Raw genomic sequence first — 21,132 nt, forward strand, 5'->3', positions numbered from 1 at the left:
ACTGGCAGAACAGTGAGACCTTAAGTGAGATGAATTTCTTTGTGAGCTCATTATCAAGTCTGTTGAGGGCACAGGATGAAGCAGGATGAACGGTTTGTATTTTTAGGTAAGAAGTTTTTGGCCACAATCCCAGTTGTCATTTAAAGCACAGACTCATCACTCTGCCTCCACAAAGGCTCTAATCTAGTCACACACTGCTTCACAGTCAAAGAGAGAGAAACAAATAAATAAAACAATAAGAACAGCAGATAAAATACAAGAGAGGAGCAGATATAGAACACAAGTGTAAACATAAAATACCACATTACCTAAAAACCTGTCTGAACAGATGGATTTGTATCTGCTTTGTGAAAGAGTCCACAGAGTCCACATACCTCAGACTTACTGGGAGATTATTCCAAAGTTTAGAGGCTGCAAACTGGAAAGCACAATCTTCCTGAGTCTTAAAACATGTCCGAGGTACATTTAGAAAGTCCTGACCTAAGGGATCATGTAATGTACTATATTTTTATCACCACGTCATGAAATAGTGAATCAGGGAAACCTGCAGGATTTCAATGATGCAAACAAAATAGAAATGCAAAGCTCATAAATCTTTATGACCAATGACGGATAGTTTATAACCAATTTAAAAACAATCACATACCTTCAATGTCCTCTTCTGAAGGCCTCTCCATGCCAAAGGTCTCTAAAATGTTAATTGATAAAATATTATTGAGTTGGAAAGCTGAGACTGTGGGCAATTTGCCAATCAGTATCAGTATACAAAAATACTGCAGATAACTGTAACATGTTTTAATTACAACCGAGTAGATACAATCATAATACAATACAAAACTATAAAAGCTGCCCTCTTCATCTGTATGTTTGTGTGTGCAGTATGTCTAAGTGTGACACTAATTTTTGCATATGTATGGTCTTACTGAATTTAAAGGTTTAAATTTGAAACTTGCAAAATACCTGCATACAATTCTATTACTTAAAAACTCCAGTTTTAGTGACTTACTGAATGCTGAAGACTAAATGTCATTTATATTGTACCTTTAAAATATAGTTAGTACTATTCACATCAACTTGAATTTCATCCAGACTCTTTCCCTTGCATTCTCCCAGGCGTCCCTGTTCCATTGCCAGAAGCACTTTGCTGATTTTGGCCAACTGGAGGGTGCCCTCTGGAAGGTGGTAGTGCTTTCGGTGGACAGCGATATTATGCCCAAGGAAGTCTGCCAACTGATCAAGTTCTGTGGTCTTCAGGTTCAATACAATAGAGAGGGTGGCAATATGTTTCCTCAGTTTTGTTGATGTTAATGCTTCAGGATTTTTGATGTGATCACATTCTTTCACAAACTGCCTTATGCAGTCAGAAGCCCTTATGTAATGGACAGAGTGTGGTAATGCAAACAGATATCCATTTTCACGCATTCTTCTCTCTTCTCGGTTAGAGCATCAAGTGAGCATGAGTGGGGTTAAAAGAACTTGAACCTTTCTTCCTCTCTTTCCCACGATTGTAATCCTTACAAAAATGTTTGCACAGCTTCTGTTCAAGCGGTGTAAGGGCCAAGCTATCGTCATCATGTGTGTCTGATGTATCCTTTGATAGGTACGCAGACAGAAGCATCCTGGACACTTCCCCTGCTCTCCAGCGGTTAAACAGTACAACTTGTGTCAGGGTCACTTTTGCAAGCTCATTCCAGTTTGATGGTGACGCGTGTTCTTGAAGATCATTCAAATGTTGCTGCTGTTTCTCAGCTAGATGACAATGAAGCTTTTGGATATCTTGTGTGAAAGGTAACAGTTGAGGAGCATTCCATTTGGCCTGGTCAAGTTGAGTTAATGCTTGGCTTGCAATGTCAAATCCCCAACTTTCTTGATAAAGCTGCGCAAACTCCTCAGCATCTTGAGTAGCTTGTTTATCTTTCTTTTTCAGGCCTTCGGACTTAAAAAACATGGCCAAATAATGCAAGCTGTCCAACCTTGCAAGCAAGAGATGGACATTGGTATTTGCCAGTTTTCTCACTCAATCCAGATAGGCTCTTTGCAGCAGTAACAACCCGACTGTACTGTTCAGGTTTTATGAGTTCTTGGATGGTCTTCACCTGTGTAACTTTTCTTGCTTCCAGTAACAGTCTGCCAAGCTCTCTCAGTTTCTGCCGAATATACTGGTGTTGACTGGCCGTCTTCTCGTTCTTCTTGAACAGTCTGTAACCATACTCGAGAATGCAACGGTCCTCTTTGACAGCAACTGTAATCTTGTCTTGATTCATAGCACTTAAGAACTTCCAATAAGCATCGTTAAATCCAGGTGGAGCAGGTTCAGCGAAAGCACACAAAGCTTGAACTCTAGTTTTACCTGGTTTAGTACTCTCAGGTTTGAAGCTGCATACTTTAAAATGCTGCCACATCGCTCTTCTTGAGAACAGACCATTATTAAAAGCTCAGGTGGAGCAGGTTCAGCGAAAGCACACAAAGCTTGAACTCTAGTTTTACCTGGTTTAGTACTCTCAGGTTTGAAGCTGCATACTTTAAAATGCTGCCACATCGCTCTTCTTGAGAACAGACCATTATTAAAAGCTCAGGTGGAGCAGGTTCAGCGAAAGCACACAAAGCCTGAACTCTAGTTTTACCTGGTTTAGTACTCTCAGGTTTGAAGCTGCATACTTTAAAATGCTGCCACATCGCTCTTCTTGAGAACAGGCCATAGCAGTAAACACAATGTGCAAATTCCTGTCCTTCAGATTTTTTCCGTGGTTGCTTCCATGGGATGAGTTTGCCTTTTTGTGTCTCTAAAAAGTCACTGTAGTAGACTGTAGTTGTTGTGTGCTGTAGTTCCCCTTATTTTGAATATAGTCTAACTGCAGTTTCCTTTCTTTTGAGTTCTTTGGCAAACTGAATGCTTTTGCAACATCTGTTTCATCTTGGTGTTTACGCCACAAGTGTCTTGACATTTTCTGGACAAACTTTCTGCAATAAAAGCACAAATGTTGCTTGTTGTAGCTTCTAGATCAGAGGTCACTAACAGGTGGACCGCGGTCCGGGTCCGGACCCAGACGCTGTTGAGGGATTCTACATCATGACGGGGCGCTAATATTTTAACCAGCACAGCTTTTCCAGTCTTTACAGTATCTGTTTAGCGGACCTTACAGACCAATTGCATGTGAGTTAAGCCATCCCACGTGATGCTGCTTAGCCAATCAAATTTGAGAGTGAAAGCGCCACTCTGAATACAGAGATGAGAGGTGAGTGACAGGTGGAAAGGGAAGTTAATGATACAGGGGGATGACATTTATAGAAAAGTGAGCCGGAGACAGGCAGAGAAGACAGAGAGAAGAGTGAGCGGGAGACAGAGAGGAGAGTGAGCGGGAGACAGGGAGAGATGATCCTGCCAGGAGAAGTTTTAGCTTTTCAAAGTGGGGGCATAAGATATAAGAGGGGAAGAAAGAGAAATTGTTCAGTTGTTAAGATGTGTTTATATTCATTTACTGTAAAAATTTGTTGAGACAGTTAAAGAAAAAAGGAAACTCAAGCTGCTGGTATTTTATTTTTTAAAATTAATCACTTTATTTGATTATTTATTTATTTTGCACAATTTTTTAAATGGTTTATTTATTTTCTATTTTATTTTTAAATGCAGCCTTAACCTAATGAGAGAAAAACATTATTATTATTATTATCATCATATGTATAGTTCAACATACACATGTATACTTCACAACTTAAATGACAATAAATATTTTTGAATTGTACTTTGTTTAACAGTTGCAGATGTTGATACAACTATGAGGCTACTTATATATATATATATATATCACACTAATTCATAATGTTTTGTAATTCACGAACATATTGCATGTACTGCTACATGAGTTGTAGCCACAACAAAGACACTGTGCAGGTTAGAGTTCTCAACGGATATGAAAATTAAGGCCCAACCTGACCCGGCCAGAGTATGTCAAGTCCAAGCCCGGCGCTACAGAGCTACACCGTTGTGCGATCCCACAAGGTACATGGTTGTCAGTAGACAGGCAGAACTCGGAATAACACCGGTGGCTCAAATTATAACAAAGCGAGAGGACTCCATTCCCAGTCCCAGCACGAATAGTCAACTGTTACTCAAATAATAATGTAATGAACGGGTATTTGAGTACTCGAGTAATCATGCCCATCCCTACTAAAAACCTTCAAAACAATCTGAATGTGTCATATATACAATAAAGCCTAAAAAAGGAACACACTTGTTATCAATTTACAAAACAAAATGGGGAAATAAAATTGAGTCAGTACCAGGCTCACTAGCAAAAAAAACCAGACATGTTCACAGTCATGGAAGCACATACAAGAATCAAAAAGAGGCTTACAGGATGGTGAGAGCTTCTTCTCGGCCTCTGTGTATGCCTTTCAGGCTTAGAAATGAGAGTGCCCTCTGTGCTGTCATCATTTGAATCGTAGAGACACCCAGCAAAATCTTGTACTCTAAAAAGGGAGACATGGAGATATGATTTTTATGTGCTTTTTGTTGACACAGTAGAAAAACAAATGGCAGGGGAAAGTGCCCATCCGCTAAGTACTCATACTGTTTTAAATAAGTTTTAGGAGCTTACCATAATGTTTTTTGTGCGTCTCAGTGATGGAACAAGTTCATCATCTGATTGCTCGTTGGAATGGTTGCTTGGAGAAGTCTCATCACAAGTTTCTTTCACAACAGTTTCATCTGAATCGTACAAATGATTAGAAACCTCCGATCCGCTATCCATCTGCAAGATCAAAAAGCTATGTCAAGACATGCATACATTCATACATAAATGCACAATCTATTAAAACCAGAAACAGGTTCATACAATTACTTGACTAAAAACATTTTAATTGAATTAAAAGCATCAAAGGCATACCAGAGTGTTTTCTGTTATCTTCCTGAGAACATCACGGTGTGGAGTGGGAGTTTTGTTCTCCATAAAGTCCTCATCAGTTTCATCACTATCTGAATAATCAACGAGCGAAAACCCTTGGACAGCAAACACCTAAACATAGATAAACAGCAAAAATCTGTAAACTTGAAAAGTTCATGTATGGTGATATCTGCTAACTAGAAAAGTTAGCCAAGCAAAAACTGTTCCTGAGATAGCAGGAACATATAAACATGAAATGATCTGACTAAAAAGCTGCATCCAGAAACAGTACAGACCTTCAAACTGAGAGCACAGGATGGTCTTTCTAAGGTATTAGCAACTTCTCACAACCCATTAAAAGGGTTTGCAGTGGGTCACATTCTAAATATTGCTTTGAAACTTGTAACAGCTCAGACAGTGTACAATTCTAAATCTTCAAATCCAAGTTGAGATTATGCCAGGTGTTGGACAGTGGCATAAAAACAGTTTCAGTGAGAACCACACGGAAGGGCCCCATACGGGTGAGACTAGAAACACACAAGTGTGTTACACTATGTTGCAGTGTCAGATTTTGTGCAATATGTTTGTATATTTTTCAGTGTGTGCAAATCCAAGTGTGTTCTGCTTATCCTGGACTTTATTCTGTTTGCCTTCTGCATCTCCACTATCTCACACACACACACACACATACACCTCTACTCTGCCACACTCACACTCCTCTGCACCGTTCCCCATGCTGCTCTCCCACATAGACACACACACTTTCTTACTCTGTTTCCCACGATGCTCTCCATTGGAGCACAGCCCATCTTGCACCTGTGACTGTCCTTGGCACCACATTATACCACAAAGGTATAAGTCCCTCTGTCCCGTACACTGTTCCACCACTGTTCCCCATATTCTGATAACCATTCTCATGTCACTCCCATCTTGACTCCCCAATATTTTCCTCATCTATGTATGCTCCTGTGAATGTGCTATCCACTGGTGTTGCTTATTTAGCAGCTGCTGTTGTTCAGAGCGCATGTGCTGTTCTCATGTTGCTCTCATTCCTACTGTGCCTGTTGCTAACTTTGAGGTAGTCTTAAAAGTTTTTAAAAAAGCAATCAAAAGAAATTCAGATTCCATTAAAAACAAAATGTGATTGAAGTGTGGTAAAAATGGACAATCAATGGCACATGTGATAAGCAAAGACACCAATAGAAATGAAGCCAGCCAAATTCTAGGAAAAAAGATAGATTTGAAGTAAGATTTGACACCAGTAAAAACGCACCAACCAGACAAAGGGAAAAAGACATGCCCATTCACACCCAGAAGTGTCCTTGAGATGGATACAACCCCGTGTATATAATATGATGTATCTTTTGAGATTTTCAGATGCTCCTGCAGGACTTCTCATGCTTATAGACTCTGTGTTTGTAGAATAAAGCTTTCTGGACTCAGCCTCTCTGATCTCCTGTATCTGACTGACTCTGTGCATTTTATCTGAAGAAGACTTGAACACTTAGAATTTTGAAGAAGACAAAAAACTTAAGAGAGTAAAGATTAAGGTGTGGGGACTCAGCCAGACCTGGACCCAGCTTCAACAATATCAATATTTTTTAAGTTGACTGTACTAGTAATTTTAAATAAATTATATAAGCAGTTTCAGCACAAAAATTCTGAGTATTTGTTACTCTGATTCCCTTATAATTCTAACTAAACCCAAGGTTCATTTACTTAAATTTATTATATTGTGGTTACCTAATTTGTTATTGTGCTTTAAATTTAAATTGTTCTACTGTCACAGGGAGACCCTGTGCACTAAAGTAAGGCACATGCGCGACACACTCTCAGGTAGATTTTATCAGAATGTTGATCCTGGTGTGAACTGCTGGTGGTGATGTGTTTGGTATGAACATTTGGAGGAAGGGGTGAAGGAGAGAAGTCACACTGTGATTGTGTATTTGATTTATAGAATTGAACTTGTGTTCACCTGTCTCCTTTGTTGCACTACTTCCTCTGTCAGACCAGGAACAGCCAAACCTGAGCTGGAGCGGTCCATTTGGTTAAATAGGGGGGTTCACAGGGAAAGAAACCAAGTGTGGTAGAGTGGGGGTGGTGTTTTGTCTTTTGTGGTGAAATGACCTGTGTAAGTATCTTGTTTAAAAAGAAATATGTGCTTTCAAAGAAAGTTTAACTGAACTTCTATTTGATAATTTCTTATTTAATATTGGGATTACTGTATGTGTGCTGGAAGAGATAATTGATATCGATTTCTTGAGAAGGTGCAGTCCACCTGAATAAAAGTGAGGAGGCTGTGGTGGCCGAAGGCTAGAGAGAAGCACAGCTCCTGAACACAGCTCCAGATTGCAGCTCCTGCCATGGGCCCAAACTTTAAGGCAGAGGCGTCCAAACTGTTCCACAAAGCGCCGTGTAGCTGCAGGTTTTTTTTTTTCATCTAAGCAGCAGCACACCAGACTTGACTCATTTAATCAACTGATCTCAGTCTTCAGACAGTTGATTGGTCAAACTGTGTGCTCTTGATTGGTCAGAACAAAAGCCTGCAGCCACACGGCCCTTTGTGGAACAGTTTGGACACTACTGCTTTAAGGGTATAGCCAGAAAGGCAGTTTGAGTGAATTCTTTTGTTGTGTGTTATTTTGCTTCTTCTTGAGAAGTGCTCTTGATAATTTTTTTTCCCCCCTTTTTTGTTTACTTTTGTCTTTCTGGTTGGCCCAATGTGCATTTTTTACTGTGAAGTTTTTGAACAAGACTATAATTTTATCAAATAAAATGGAACTGGGAATTGCTCCAGTCTGCCACAACTCATTGTTGTATACCGGGTTTCTCGGCTACCCCCACATCTACATATGCATTTTGATTGATTTAAATACAATTGTGATTTGAATTAACATATTTTACATAATAAAACAATTCAATTTAAAGCACAATAACAAATTAGTTAGCCATAATATATGAATTACATAATGAATTTAAGTAAATTAAACATGGGTTTAGTTAAAATTTCTAAGGAAATCAGAGTAACAAATACTCCGAATTTTTGTTCTCATAATTTATTTGAAATTACTCAAAAATATTAAGTACAGTCAGCTTAAAAAATATGTCTGGATTTAGATGAGTGTATTGCGTTCAACCACTTTCAACATGAAAATTGAGTAAATTCAACAAAACATTTTTTTCAGTGTACCTGGCTGGATATTACCTGTCTCAAGACAAAACATTACCATTACCTATAACTCTGCTTACCACAAGTAGAGAGGGTCACATATTCTGTCAGGTCTGAACGATCAGCCAGGTTCATAGATGCTTCAGTAGATGGGAGGTCTGAAATGCAGACAACACATACAGCTTAATACGAACTGATTAAATACTGTACTTTGGAATTCTTATCATCCACTTCTCACAATCACATATTTTTGTCTGTGTCAAGATACAAATCTCTCAAAATATAAGTGCAGTAAAATATGAATTTTTAAATGTCCTACCATCATCACTGTAGATGAAAAAACAGATCACAGATCTTGTTGATCTGTGATTTTCAGTGTTGTAGTCTCTGAGATAAGAAACTTCTGCTGGACTATACCATAACAACTCCATGTTACAAAATGTTTACATCTTTATTAATTTAATACTAAACATCTGACTTACCTGCACTGAGAAAATCTGAGAAGCAAGCCTCTTCGAGTTTAATGACTCCAGATTTTAGTACTTTGTGAATTTGCTGTGTGTTAGTACATGTAGTTGTGTACAGTTCAGCTGCTGCTGTCCTTGGTGCTGAATTCACCAACCCAGCTGAATGGTCCTGAGTGCTTATTGTTGTAATTCATTTGGTATTTTTGAGAAGATTGAATATCATTAGTATGGGTTATGTTTTGGTTAGTGTTAGGTTTTCAGTTATGATGGTTAAGGTAAGGCAACATGTGTCCTCACAACTATAGTAAGACAAGAGTGTGTGTGTTTGTGTGTTTGTCCTTTGATGCCTTTGATGTATCAACATTCTACAGCCTGATGTCACAGGCTGCAGTAAGTGGACACACAGCCAGAGACAAGTTCAGAAGTCAAACAGGAGCAGAGACAGTTGGACTGGACAGGACTTGCTCATGATTTAGGAAGAAAGAAGCACTCAGATATTTCTGCACAATTATTGACAAGGAAGGGAGGAGCTACTGCTGTTACAAGGACAAGAGGAAACCACAGGAAAGTCCAGATCACCTCCAAGGTTTTCAGTAAGTCAATACCTTTTTTAGTTGATGTCAGTGTTTCAGTTCAGTGGGATGGGTTTGTTAAATTGACATGATGTCTAATCACACAAGAACTTCAGCCCAAAGGTTTCGGTACATGTTCAGTTTATTTATGCTGATTGTATCTGTGAGATTTTCCTATTGTCAAGTTAGGTTTCCATTTTTGTCTTCAAAGCATTATGGTTTGTGTTAAAGGAAAGGTGCCTATTTTTTCAAGTTTATCTTTTAAACTTCAAATGTTCAAACACATGCTTTTATGTAAATTAAAATCATTTGTGGTTGTTGCTTTGGATCCTCCTAAATGATGGAGCATAAAATCCACAGTCCATGTCCTGTGTAAAAGGAACTTCCAAAGTTCAAAAGAAGCAAACATGAGGCTTCAGCAGTCTGACTTATATAGTTGAAACAGGCGTCCTCCAAGTCTTTTTATCATTTATGTTGAAGATCAACCACCAGTGCTTTGCATGTGAAACAGTAGTTTGCCTGAAGCCACAGATCCAGACTCTGCAGCTCTGGAATTGGAGGTAACTGCAGAGATGAGAAAGCACAACACCATGGGAGAGAGAAGAAGCCAAGTTAGTAACATACATTAATGGGATACGAATGTGTACAGATGGAGAGGGAGAGGAGGAGAGAGGAAATCAGTGCATCATGTGAAGTCTTCCAGCAGTGTAGACCTATAGCAGCATAACTAGTGGCTCATTCAGGAAAGCCTTACTCAGCTCTGACTATAAGGTTCATCAAAAGGGAAAGTTTTAAGCCTCCTCTTAAACATGGAGAGGGCGTCTGCCTCCAAGAGCCAAACTAGTAGATGGTTCCACAGTAGAGGAGCCTGATATCTGAGGGCTCTTCCTCCCATTCTCTCTATTGGAGACTTTAGGAACCACAAGTAAACCTGCATTCTGGGAACACAATGTTCCAGGGTAGTAGGGGATGGTTGCACTGCTGCTGTGACCCGGCTTGGTAACACAGCCGGCCATTGCCAACTCTTAACATTCTCCTCTCCTTAGCTGTGTCTTCAGTAGCTAAACTTGTGTATCTATGCTGAAGATTAGAGAGAAAGCTCTGTTCTAAAACGTCTCTCTGTTTTCTGCTCTCAGGACTTTTGCAGCTTCTACCTCAGTCTCTACAGTTTGGAGTTCAGTCTCACTCCTGTGCTCTTGTTTGTACTTTGGGATATCAACCTTATGTCACTGTTTACTGATCAATTACAGCCATATCAGAGCTGTGTTATGTTACTGATAATGCAAACCAAACTTTTTCTGCTTAGCTGGGGAAAAGTTGTAGAAATATTGATTGTAGTTATCAGTGCTTGCCTTGGTCCTCGTTAGCCTATCACCACATGAGGGCTCTCTATAAAAGGGTGCTGTGGCCATCGTGACCCTCTCCTGCTCCGGGCTCCGAGGCCCACTTCCTGATCGCCCGCTTCCCTCCGCCTTGTCGTCGCTGGCGCAGACTGCAAACTGCCGATCCTCCACCGACGTGCGCGACTCGTGGGTTCATTCCCAGTGCTGCAAATTAGCCGCAGGTTGCTGCTAGCCTCCACTGTTGCTGAGTGGACACGCTCAGCTTCTCTTTCCCTCAGGTGATCACACGTAGCCTGATCGAGAATTATTTGCCAGCTGCTTTGTCCTGCACGGAGAAGAAATACTGCTGCTTTGCCTTGTTCTACCTTACCGGGGTGTTTCTGCCGCGGTTCTCCGCTCCGGTGTTGCTGCTGTCGGGCTGCGCAGGTGAACAACGCAATCACCCCCTACCTACCCGGGTATTGAATGGGCAGTTTCGTTTGCCTTGGGCCTGGACTTTTAAAAATTTAATGAATGCACGGTGGGGTTGCTCTTTATTTAATGCCCCCATTTCCTTTGTTGCATTTAGTTAGAATGGGTTTTGGGTTATTGTTTTGATTGTTTTTTTCTAGCTTTGTTTCGATTAGGCTAGCTTGTTTGGTTTATTAAATATTGTGTTTAACTAGGTCCTGTGCTGGTTTATTTATTGATTTATTGCTTATTTTTTGACGTTCTGTGATTCAGTTAGCCCTGATATTCAGTTGGATTTTGTTTTTGTTTGTTTTTTGTTTCTTTTGCTTGTGACAAGAATTTTATGTTTTGTTTAGTTACTGATATTCTTAGTGCTTTGATTAATTTGTAAGCATAAATTTATTGTTTTCTTTTGTTAGTATTTGTTAGTATTTTGTTAGTATCCTGTGTTTTCCACTAATTTTACTTCCTTGTCCCCTTTTCAGTGGCTGAGAGCCAAAGGTGGTGGTTCCCCCCTCTTTCCTGTGTCATGTGCCTCCTCTGGTCCTGGGTTCCTTTGACTACGTGTGCGTGGGTGTGTGTGGCTGTCACGTGTGGCTGGGGTGATAATTTTTGTATATTATTAGGGATCCCTCACCCTTCTCCTCGAGCTGGCTCCCTGGTAAGCCTCAGCCCTGATAGGGTCTCCCCCCTTTCCCCTCATGTCCCCTGTCTGTGAAAGGTGTTTTATAGTATTTTAATACTCTGTGTGTGAATGGTGTTTTATAATGTTTAAAGACATACTGAAGTTATTTTGAAATAAAGTATATTGATTATTGCTCTGGAACCACGTCTCTGCCCGTTGTAAAAATGAACCTGGGTGCCTTGGAGTTGGTACAGTTGACTAAAACTATTTCCTTGGGCGAAATTCCCAAGGTGGCGTTGTCTGGCTTCGTAGGTTGCTCTTAGTTGGGTGTTGTAGTGATCGACACCATCCGCTATCTGCTACAACCCCCATTATCATCTATCTCATCTCCCTCTCTGGCCACACTCAGATCAACAACTTCATTTGCTGTGCAGTAAAGTGGAAAAACACTTTTTTCACTGTTCTAGCAAAGTGTGAGTGTTAGTGACCATTCATATCATGACTTGATGTGACTACAACCAACACAATGGAAAATCCTATTTCTATCTCTAACACTGAAATATGACATTCAGTGTGCAGCTCACACTGTTGGTGGTTGGTGTCTTCAGACTCCCTGAAAGCTGACATACAGTATTAGTTGAAGAAGGTAGTATTTTTATTTTGGATGAAACACATCCAGGTGTATCACTGTCCCTGTATAATGTGCTGACTCCAAAAAATTGAATTCCTAAACCATCACTGAAGTTCATTGTGCAGAAGTGACTGTTACATGTCCAGGCTCCACAGTATACCATGGACCTTCTGCAGCCCCACACCATGAGCTGATCTCTTAGGTCAGGACTTTCTAAATGTACCTCAGACATGTTTTAAGACTCAGGAAGATTGTGCTTTCCAGTTCGCAGCCTCTAAACTTTGGAATAATCTCCCAGTAAGTCTGAGGTGTGTGGACTCTGTGGACTCTTTCACAAAGCAGATACAAATCCATCTGTTCAGACAGGTTTTTAGGTAACATAGTATTTTATGTTTACACTTGTGTTCTATATCTGCTCCTCTCTTGCATTTTATCTGCTGTTCTTATTTATTTATTTATTTATTTATTTGTTTGTTTGTTTGTTTGTTTGTTTGTTTGTTTGTTTGTTTGTGTCTCTTTGACTGTGAAGCAGTTTGTGACTAGATTAGAGCCTTTGTGGAGGCAGAGTGATGAGTCTGTGCTTTAAATGACAACTGGGATTGTGGCCAAAAACTTCTTACCTACAAATACAAACCGTTCATCCTGCTTCATCCTGTGCCCTCGACAGACTTGATAATGAGCTCATGATGAAACTAATCTCACTTAAGGTCTCAATCACTGTTCTCCTTCAAATCTTACACCAACAGCCTGTAAAAGAAACAGTGTTCTCCTGTTGGCTTTTTAATTAGGTATTGAATTGAATGTTTTATTAGTGATATGATTGTCAGTTGTTAATGTGAATCACAGTATGTTGCCTCTTAAATACAGTCACAGCAGTGTTTGTCCTTCAGAGCTGTGCAGAGGCTGAACTGGGCTGTGTCTCTTTTGTCAGAGTGAGGTGTAAAGGTGCTCTCATGAGTGTTTGCCTGCTGACTGCTGGTAGAAATGACTGGAAAGTGTCTTTCTGTCTCCTGTCAGTCCATAATAAGTCCTCCTTCAAGGACTCCAGGACTGGTTTCATAGGGTTCTTCATCTCTCTCTGCTCTCTGTGCTTTGCACCACCTACATTCCAACTTTGAGAAGAGTTTTTGTCCATCAGATCTTTGTTTTTTCATCAATACAGTAATGTGCTCTTTCCTCACACTCTGGTTTTGCTGTGACTTTGCAGTAAACTGCATATTTTCTGTCTTCACCTCTTTATTGAAAGTGAGGAGTGATATTCACTATCTCTCCATTGCCACAGTTTTAGTTGTTGTTTCTGCAACAGATCAGCTGCTGCACAGAGAATCATTTTGACTCATGTTTCTTTTAGATCTCGTTCAACTTCTCTTGTGCTGTTAGACCTTAAATCCACAGAGTCCTGCTGTATGTTGGTCTCTTCTCTGCATCACACTGAGATAACAGTTACACCTGTCACCTGAATCAAGTAGGAAGCTGATGGTGAAAGTTAAAGCTGACACTATATCATCATGTTCTGGGAGTAGAAGCTGTAAAATAACCAGGCTGGATGGAAGGAGGAAGCATTTTTTTCCCTCCAACATTATCAGAATCAGAATCAGATTTATTGGCCAAGTTTGTACATACAAACAAGGAATTTGACTCCGGTTTTTCTTCCTCTCCTGCGGTACAACAACAAAAACAACAACAACAACACACAACCGACGGAACACTAATGGTGCAATGGGACAGTCTGAATGTGGGTATTTCATCATTATTTTCAGTTACTGGTATTTTCTCAGTCTGGGTTCAGAAACAAAACTTTGTTTACTACAATGAATTTAAGGTGATTCTTCATCTGTTTGTAAGTTTGTGTTTTCATTGTATTTCTTTTATTTCTCTCTCTTCTGTTGTGGGGCTCCTGTCTCCTGATCTCCTTCATCCTGGATCTTCTTCTTCACATCCTAAAACAATGACTTATTTTTATGCTGGTGTGAGAGTTTACATGCAAGTGTGTTTGTTTGCTGTGAATCACATTGTGGTTAAGTTTGTGTTTGGGAGATTTCCTCCATGTGTTTATGGATACAGATGAAGGTATCAGGTCATTCCATTATCTGATGATCTCTACCTGTTAAACCATCCAAAGCAGCTCTGCAGTGTTTCCATCTGTGTTCATGTTGCTGTTTGAGGGTTAAGACTTGGTTTCAGGGTTATAATTGGGTTTTGGTTAGAGTTAGGGTAAGGGCTAGGGAATGCATTATGTCAGCAAGTGTCCTCACAAATAAATAAGTACCAGTATGTGTGTGTGTGTTTGTCCTTTGATGCCTTTGATGTTTCCATCTCTGCTCATGTTGATGGCGTGGAGTGTCATGAATTGATGTAGTGTCATTTAAACCTTGCTGAAGATCACTAGTACATGTGCTGAGTTTGACATTGAGGAAACTTGATTCCATTTCAGCCCAACACTCTGCATCTTTAGCATATGAGGTAACTCCTAATAATAATAAGCAATATCTATTTATGTATATGTGTGTGTGTGTGTGTGTGTGTGTGTGTGTGTGTGTGTGTGTGTTTGTCTTTTGATGCCTTTGATGTATCAACATTCTACAGTCTGATGTCAGAGGCTGCAGTAAGTGGACACACAGCCAGAGACAAGTTCAGAAGTCAAACAGGAGCAGAAACAGTTGGACTGGACAGGACTTGCTCATGATTTAGGAAGAAAGAAGCACTCAGATATTTCTGCACAACGATTGACAAGGAAGGGAGGAGCTACTGCTCTTACAAGGACAAGAGGAAACCACAGGAAAGCCCAGATCGGCTCCAAGGTTTTCAGTAAGAGCAGTGCATGATGGGTAGATCCAACAAAGCGCGTTTGCCGCAGCCTATTTGCAGCAGTGTTTGTGTCTTTTCAGCCATAAATGTAGCAGACAAAGGGGAGCTGATGCTCAAGGCACTGAAATGTGGGATTATGCATTGTAGGCACCGTCAGCCAGAGTGCTGTGCCTGGTGACCACCACCCGCTCTCTTCCAACTGCAGCTCATACTTACCTGGCAGGGGAGATACCATGATCAACAAGGTGGTTCACCCAGGGTGAGGCTCAGCCATTGCACTCCAGCTGTGCTGACCCCTGCGAATTCCCCAAATGCGGGAATCTTGACTGCATAATTTCTGGTAGTGGGGGACTGCGTTCGCGCTCTCCCCTGTTGCGTCTTGTAGAAGAAAACACAATGTGTCAGGAATGCCCATGTGCTAACCTGTTGAAGACTCTCCATTTTGTGAAGTGGCTTTGTTGATTTGGAGTTACATGTCAGCTTTTGCAGTCTGTCCACAAAGCGGCAGTGTTGCTCTGCAGAAGCTCTCTGGCGTACGCTACAGAGTGGCGTGTTTAGTCATGACAATTCCCCGTGTTCCCATTGGAATTGGGGAAGTGGGCGTGGCCTTTCCATGACAAAATGAAGTGTGAGCTCTCCTGTCCCACTTTGCTGCTTGTTTGTGGAAGAAATGGAGGGGAGGCTGGGATTTAGCATGCGGCAAGCCAAGGGAGGCGCACCACGACGGTGGTAGCTGGGACGACTAGGGTCCTCAGCTGCTCTCTGAGACAGACCTGTTCTGACTCTTGTTTCTCTTCATAACGCACAAGTCTTTCGCCTTTTACTAAAGACTTCCGTGGAGAGGAACACCAATGAGTTGAAGTTATTTTTGGCTGGCTCAGCCTTATGACTGAGCCTTTTGAGTTGGTGAAAAGCCAAGCATCTTTGTAGAGCACCACAAGTGTGAGCTCCCCTGTCCGACTTTGCTCTTTCTTTGCGGAAGAAATGCGTGCTAGATGTTGTCATTTCGCTGGTATACTTTATTTTTAGGCTTTGGTGGGGATGCTGGCGTCTTTGAGACAAGAAAAGTGTAGCACGTGGGCCTTTGCTTTCTTTCCCAAGAGACAGCTTGACTAGTGGCTTTGTGGACAGACTGCAAAAGCTGACATATACAACTGCAGCTCATACTTACCTGGCTGTGTTGCTGTGCTGACCCCTGCGAATTTGAATGTGAATGCGAATGTGGCCTGTTAAAAGCTCCAGCTTCAGTAAATAGATTTTTAACCTCCAACACTTTGCTCTTGTAGCAGGATGAGATGTTTCGCCTTGCATCCCCCAGTGCAGATTTGCGCCGTTTTGTTCACCTCAGTCCTCGTTAGCCTATCACCGCATGAGGGCACTCTATAAAAGAGTGCTGTGGCCACCCTGACCCTCTCTTGCTCCCGGCTCCGAGGCCCACTTCCTGGTCGCCCGCTTCCTTCCGCCTCATCGTCGTTGGCGCAGACGCCGGACGGCCGGTCTTTCACCGACGTGCGCGGCTCGTGGGTTATTCCCTGTGCCGCAAACTAGCCGCAGGTTGCTGCTAGCCTCCACTCGTGCTGAGAGAGCACGCGCTCGTTTCCTCTCCCGTAAGATGATCACACGTAGCCTCATCGGCACGCACGCCGCGGTGTGTTTAATGCATTTAATTTGCATGTATTTGTAGCTTGGCTAACCTTATTTCTGTTTTGTTAAACACAGGGACTCATTTGCCAGCTGCTTTGCCCTGTCTGGTCGGAGCAAGAAACACTGCTGCTTTGCTGTGCTTTGCTGTGCTTTGCTGTGCCTGCTTGGCTTGTTCTGCCTTACTGGGGTTGTTTCTGCCGCGCTTCCCCGCTGCGGTGTTGCTGGTCGCTCGGGCGCTCCGGTGTTGCTGCCGTCGGGCTGCGCAGGTGGACAACGCAATCACCCCCTACCTACGTGGATATTGAATGGGCAGTTTCGTCCGCTTTGGGCCTGGACTTTTAAAAATTGAATGCACGCTGGGGTTGCTCCTCATTTAATGTCCCCATAGCCTTTGCTGAATTTAGTTAGAATGGGTTTTGGGTTATTGTTTTGATTATTTTGTTTTCCTTATAGCTTTGTCTCTGTTAGGTTAGGTTATTTGGTTTATTAAATATCCTGTTTAACTAGGCCCTGGGCTGGCTTGTTTGTTTCCTCTTTTTTTCTTTTTTTTCCTTTCTTTTCTTGTTTGATTTTTGACATTCGGTGGTTCAATTAGCCCTGATATTCAGTTTTGGTTTTTTTTGTTCCTTAACCATTGATTTCCTTTGTTTGTGACAAGAATTTCAAGTTATGTTTAGTCATTGGTGCTTTGATTAATCTGTAAGCATTGATTTATTGTTTCTTTTCTTTTGTTATTGTTTGTATATTGGTTGTTTGTTTTCTTGTGTTGGGAGTGACTCTAATTTTACTTCCTTGTCCCCTTTTCAGTGGCTGAGAGCTGAAGGTGGTGGTGGTCGTGGTGCCGGGTGGTGGTTTCCCCCTTTTTCCCGTGTCGTGTGCCTCCCCTGGTCCTGGGTCCCTTTCACTACGTGTGCGTGAGTGTGTGTGGCTGTCACGTGTGGCTGGGGTGATAATTTTTTTTGTATATTATTAGGGATCCCTCACCCTTCTCCTCGAGCTGGCCCCCTGGTAAGCCTCAGCCCTGATAGAATCTCCCCCTTTCCCCTTTCGTCCCCTGTGTGTGCATGGTGTTTTATAGTATTTTAATACTCTGTCTGTGTGTGTGAATGGTGTTTTATAATGTTTTAGCCAGGTGTCAACTATGTGGAATAAAGTACATTGATTATTGTTTGGAACGACGTCTCTGTCCCGTTGTAAAACGAACCTGGGTGCCTTAGAGTTGGTACAGTTGTCTAAACTATTTCCTTGGGCGAAATTCCCAAGGTGGCGTTGTCTGGCTTATAGGTTGTTCATAGTTGGGGTGTTGCCGTGCTCGATACCATTTGCTACCACCCCCTATTATCCTCTTATTCCTTCCCCCTTCGCTCGCCACACTCTGAAGAGTCAGTGACAGGCAGCTGAGTGGAACCAAGCAGAGAGGAGAAGTCAGTCATTGTGACGTTCGCCTCCACACTTCACACACTCCTCACACAACCACAAAGCAGGTGGAGAATGTGTAACAGTGTGTGTATATGTGTCCTTTCACAGACACAGATATTATCACTGTTATATTTGGAGGAACAAAGTGGTGACGAGTGATCTCACAGACACAGAGAGCAGCAGTGTGGACAGTCTGTAGGAGGGTGTGCATGTGTTTGCCTGAGAAACAACAAGAGAATTTTGCTGTTTGAGTGTGTTTCTGACTTTAGGAGCATGTAGAAAGTTTGTGTTTTATCTGTGATGTGTTCGTCTTTGCTAAATGACCCATTTGCTTCTATCGTCTCTGTATGTGGATGATACTGACATGAAAAGTAAAGGTGAAGGTGAAATGAAGGAGATGCAGAGAGACAGTACAGGAAGGAGTGAGTCTACATAGAGACAGATGAAAGGAGGGAGAGAAACAGGTGGAGGAAGGAGAAGCTTGAAGTGGTGAGTTTTCAATACACTGAATAAAAACACAGCTTCCCCTCATAATTAATATTTTTAAATGCACATCAAAACATTTGAGATTTTTAAATCAGCTCATGAGTCATTTTAAAATTCATTCCTGATGTCAGGAGTACTAGCTTTTAATGGGGCTTTTATTTTCCATGGTCCAGAATAAACTTTAAAGATTAAACTAAGATGCATGAATGAAACTTCACTCCATCTCTGTGTTTCTCTGTTAGTGTTGATGAAATCAGTACAGCAGGTGTCTCTGCCTGTTTCTAGTTCTGCTTCCTTCATTGGAGCAGAGCTGTTTTCATCCTTCATGTCTCCACCTGTCTGATCCTATTAGATCACAACACGTCTGCTGAGCTGATCAGCTCTGTAGCCCAGCAGATGGTGAGCTGATGATCCTTCATGATGGAGAAAATGAACATTTATTCAGCTGATAATAGAAATGAGATTGGTTTTTACTTCTGTCGAGGGAATTTATAGAATCTGTTTTGTTTGTGATCAAACTGAGATTTTATTTATTTTAAAATTCCAATAACTGGAAACAGCTTCTGAACAAATGAAGCTTATACTTTTCCTGTAGTCCTCAGTTTAAATGAAGGACACATCCTCGCCTGATGTGAAGTCAGGGTTTCTTCTATGGGACAGCCAGAGCGATGGTGTGTGTCCCGTCAGTGTCCAATAGCTGATCCACAGCTGGACAGCTGTCCTCCCTCCCAGCCTGTCTTCTGTCAGAGGGCTGGAGCTGCTCTCTTGTGTCCTGTAAGAGTTTGGACCTCAGTCTCTTCTCCACCAGTCTCCCCAGACAGAGCAGCCACACACAGACTGTCCTCCGTCTTCTGTCCTTCAAACCAGGACAAAGCTCCATGTCTCCTTCAGTCTTCTCACTGTCATTGTCCTGCTGTCTGCTGTGACAGAGTAACAGAGCTTTAAATAAGATCTGTGATATTTTACTGAAACCATTCTGAACCTTCACTGATTTATTACTTTTATTTCATGCATCCAGGTAAAGAGATATGTTTTCTTCATTTTGAGTCAAATCATGAATGATTTATTTTCATCTGGTTTACTTTACTTTTCAAAAACTGTGTGAGCATCTGGAACATGAAGATGAGGCTAGTTGCTTTAATCTCTGTCTTTCTTGATAAGAATCATTTCTTTGGCACTGACAGACGTCTGTTGATGTTGCAGGTTCAGTAATTATTCATCTTTTTCTCACCCTCCTCCGTTTCCTCCTCTCATCAGTTTTTCTTCTACCACCTGCTTCTTCTTTGCTCTTCTATCTGAACAGTGACAGACGTTCTTCTCTCAGGTGTGAACCAGTGTGCAGCTGCTTGTGCAGTGAATAATGTAGTGATGAGTCTGATTATGCAGCAGGTAGTCGTTCATTCATCAGCCCAAAGGTTAAATTAGCTGAAACCAGACATTTACTGGTTTGATTCACATGAACAGAGTTTTGCTTTGAGAAATTTCCAAAAGTCACAAGTTTGTAATCGATGAAGATTCTCTCCACATGCTGATACATCCACTGATTCATTTTATCTGTTTTTCCAAAACCTCTGAAAAGAAGAAAAAGGAAAATGTTCTTCACAGCTGATTTTAGTCTTCAAATATACAAACGTTTCTCCTCTTTCAAACAATAAAACAGAAAAATTAAACTTCTCTTTTTTTCTTTGCATAAATCATGATGAATTATCATTGATGTTTATTCCTCAGTGCTGGTGCAGCTGTTTGAGAAAATGATTTACATTCTGCATCTACATGCTGCATGACTGTGTTTGAACTGGTTTGAAGTCCAGACTTAACTGGCTGTGTCATAAACCACAGTGTTTGAAGAAGGATGTGTGCAGAGCTACAAAGCTAAATGACTTAGATTTGTTGGGTATTTGGTTGATTGTCGACTGTCGGACATGACACAAACCTAACATTTCCTTCAGTTCCTCCACATTCAATCGTGCTCTCACATGTTTGACTTTCTGTCTTTTTGTAATTGTTGCTGCTTTGCTCTGATTTTAACATGATGCAGTTCATGTCTGGTGTCTGATTGTTTGTTGTCTCGTGTTTTGCACCATCCTGAACCAACTCGTTGATCTTGAATTGCAGGTAGAACGTGATGCTAATGAGCTGTGACAGTGTTTAACAGTGTGTGCAGCTCGGCAGTGTGTGAGCACATATCTGTCCATGTCCATTAATGCTGTCAGGTGGTCCTCTGTCTCTTATTGCTGTTATATTATTTAATCCACTTTCACCATCAGAACAACTTGTTATCACATTAAACAGCAACAACTTGACATTATGTCCAGTTCTCACTGAGGCTCATGGTGTCACACAGGCTGTTTTTACAGTGAAAGCACTGAGGGACAATCATTTATGATGGTTGGATTATTGACAAGCAGGAAGTCTTACAGGATGTGGATGAGACAGACAGGATGGATCAGGGAAGATGATTCCACTGTCCTCTGCTGCTGAGTGTGTCTGACTCCGTCCTGTTACACTACTGAATAATGAGACTCTATACTGATGGAATAACTGCTGCTTGGAGGTAAATGTTCTGTTAGTCTCTGAGAGTCAGTCACATTAATTACAAGGAAAAAAAGTGAAGTAATTAGTTCAAACAAGTGTG

General features: G+C 41.3%; 2 non-coding genes across 2 annotated transcripts; both read left to right on the forward strand.

Moving 5' to 3' along the window:
• The first annotated feature begins 15,156 nt into the window (after window positions 1–15,156).
• On the forward strand, window positions 15,157–15,320 carry LOC121182724. The gene has a single exon (XR_005894128.1). It is a non-coding gene; the product is annotated as a U1 spliceosomal RNA (small nuclear RNA).
• A 407-nt stretch (window positions 15,321–15,727) lies between these two features.
• On the forward strand, window positions 15,728–15,845 carry LOC121182752. The gene has a single exon (XR_005894153.1). It is a non-coding gene; the product is annotated as a U5 spliceosomal RNA (small nuclear RNA).
• Window positions 15,846–21,132: the final 5,287 nt, after the last annotated feature.

The sequence above is a fragment of the Toxotes jaculatrix genome, chromosome 5 (genome assembly GCF_017976425.1).
Source record: "Toxotes jaculatrix isolate fToxJac2 chromosome 5, fToxJac2.pri, whole genome shotgun sequence".
Classification (NCBI taxonomy): domain Eukaryota; kingdom Metazoa; phylum Chordata; class Actinopteri; family Toxotidae; genus Toxotes; species Toxotes jaculatrix.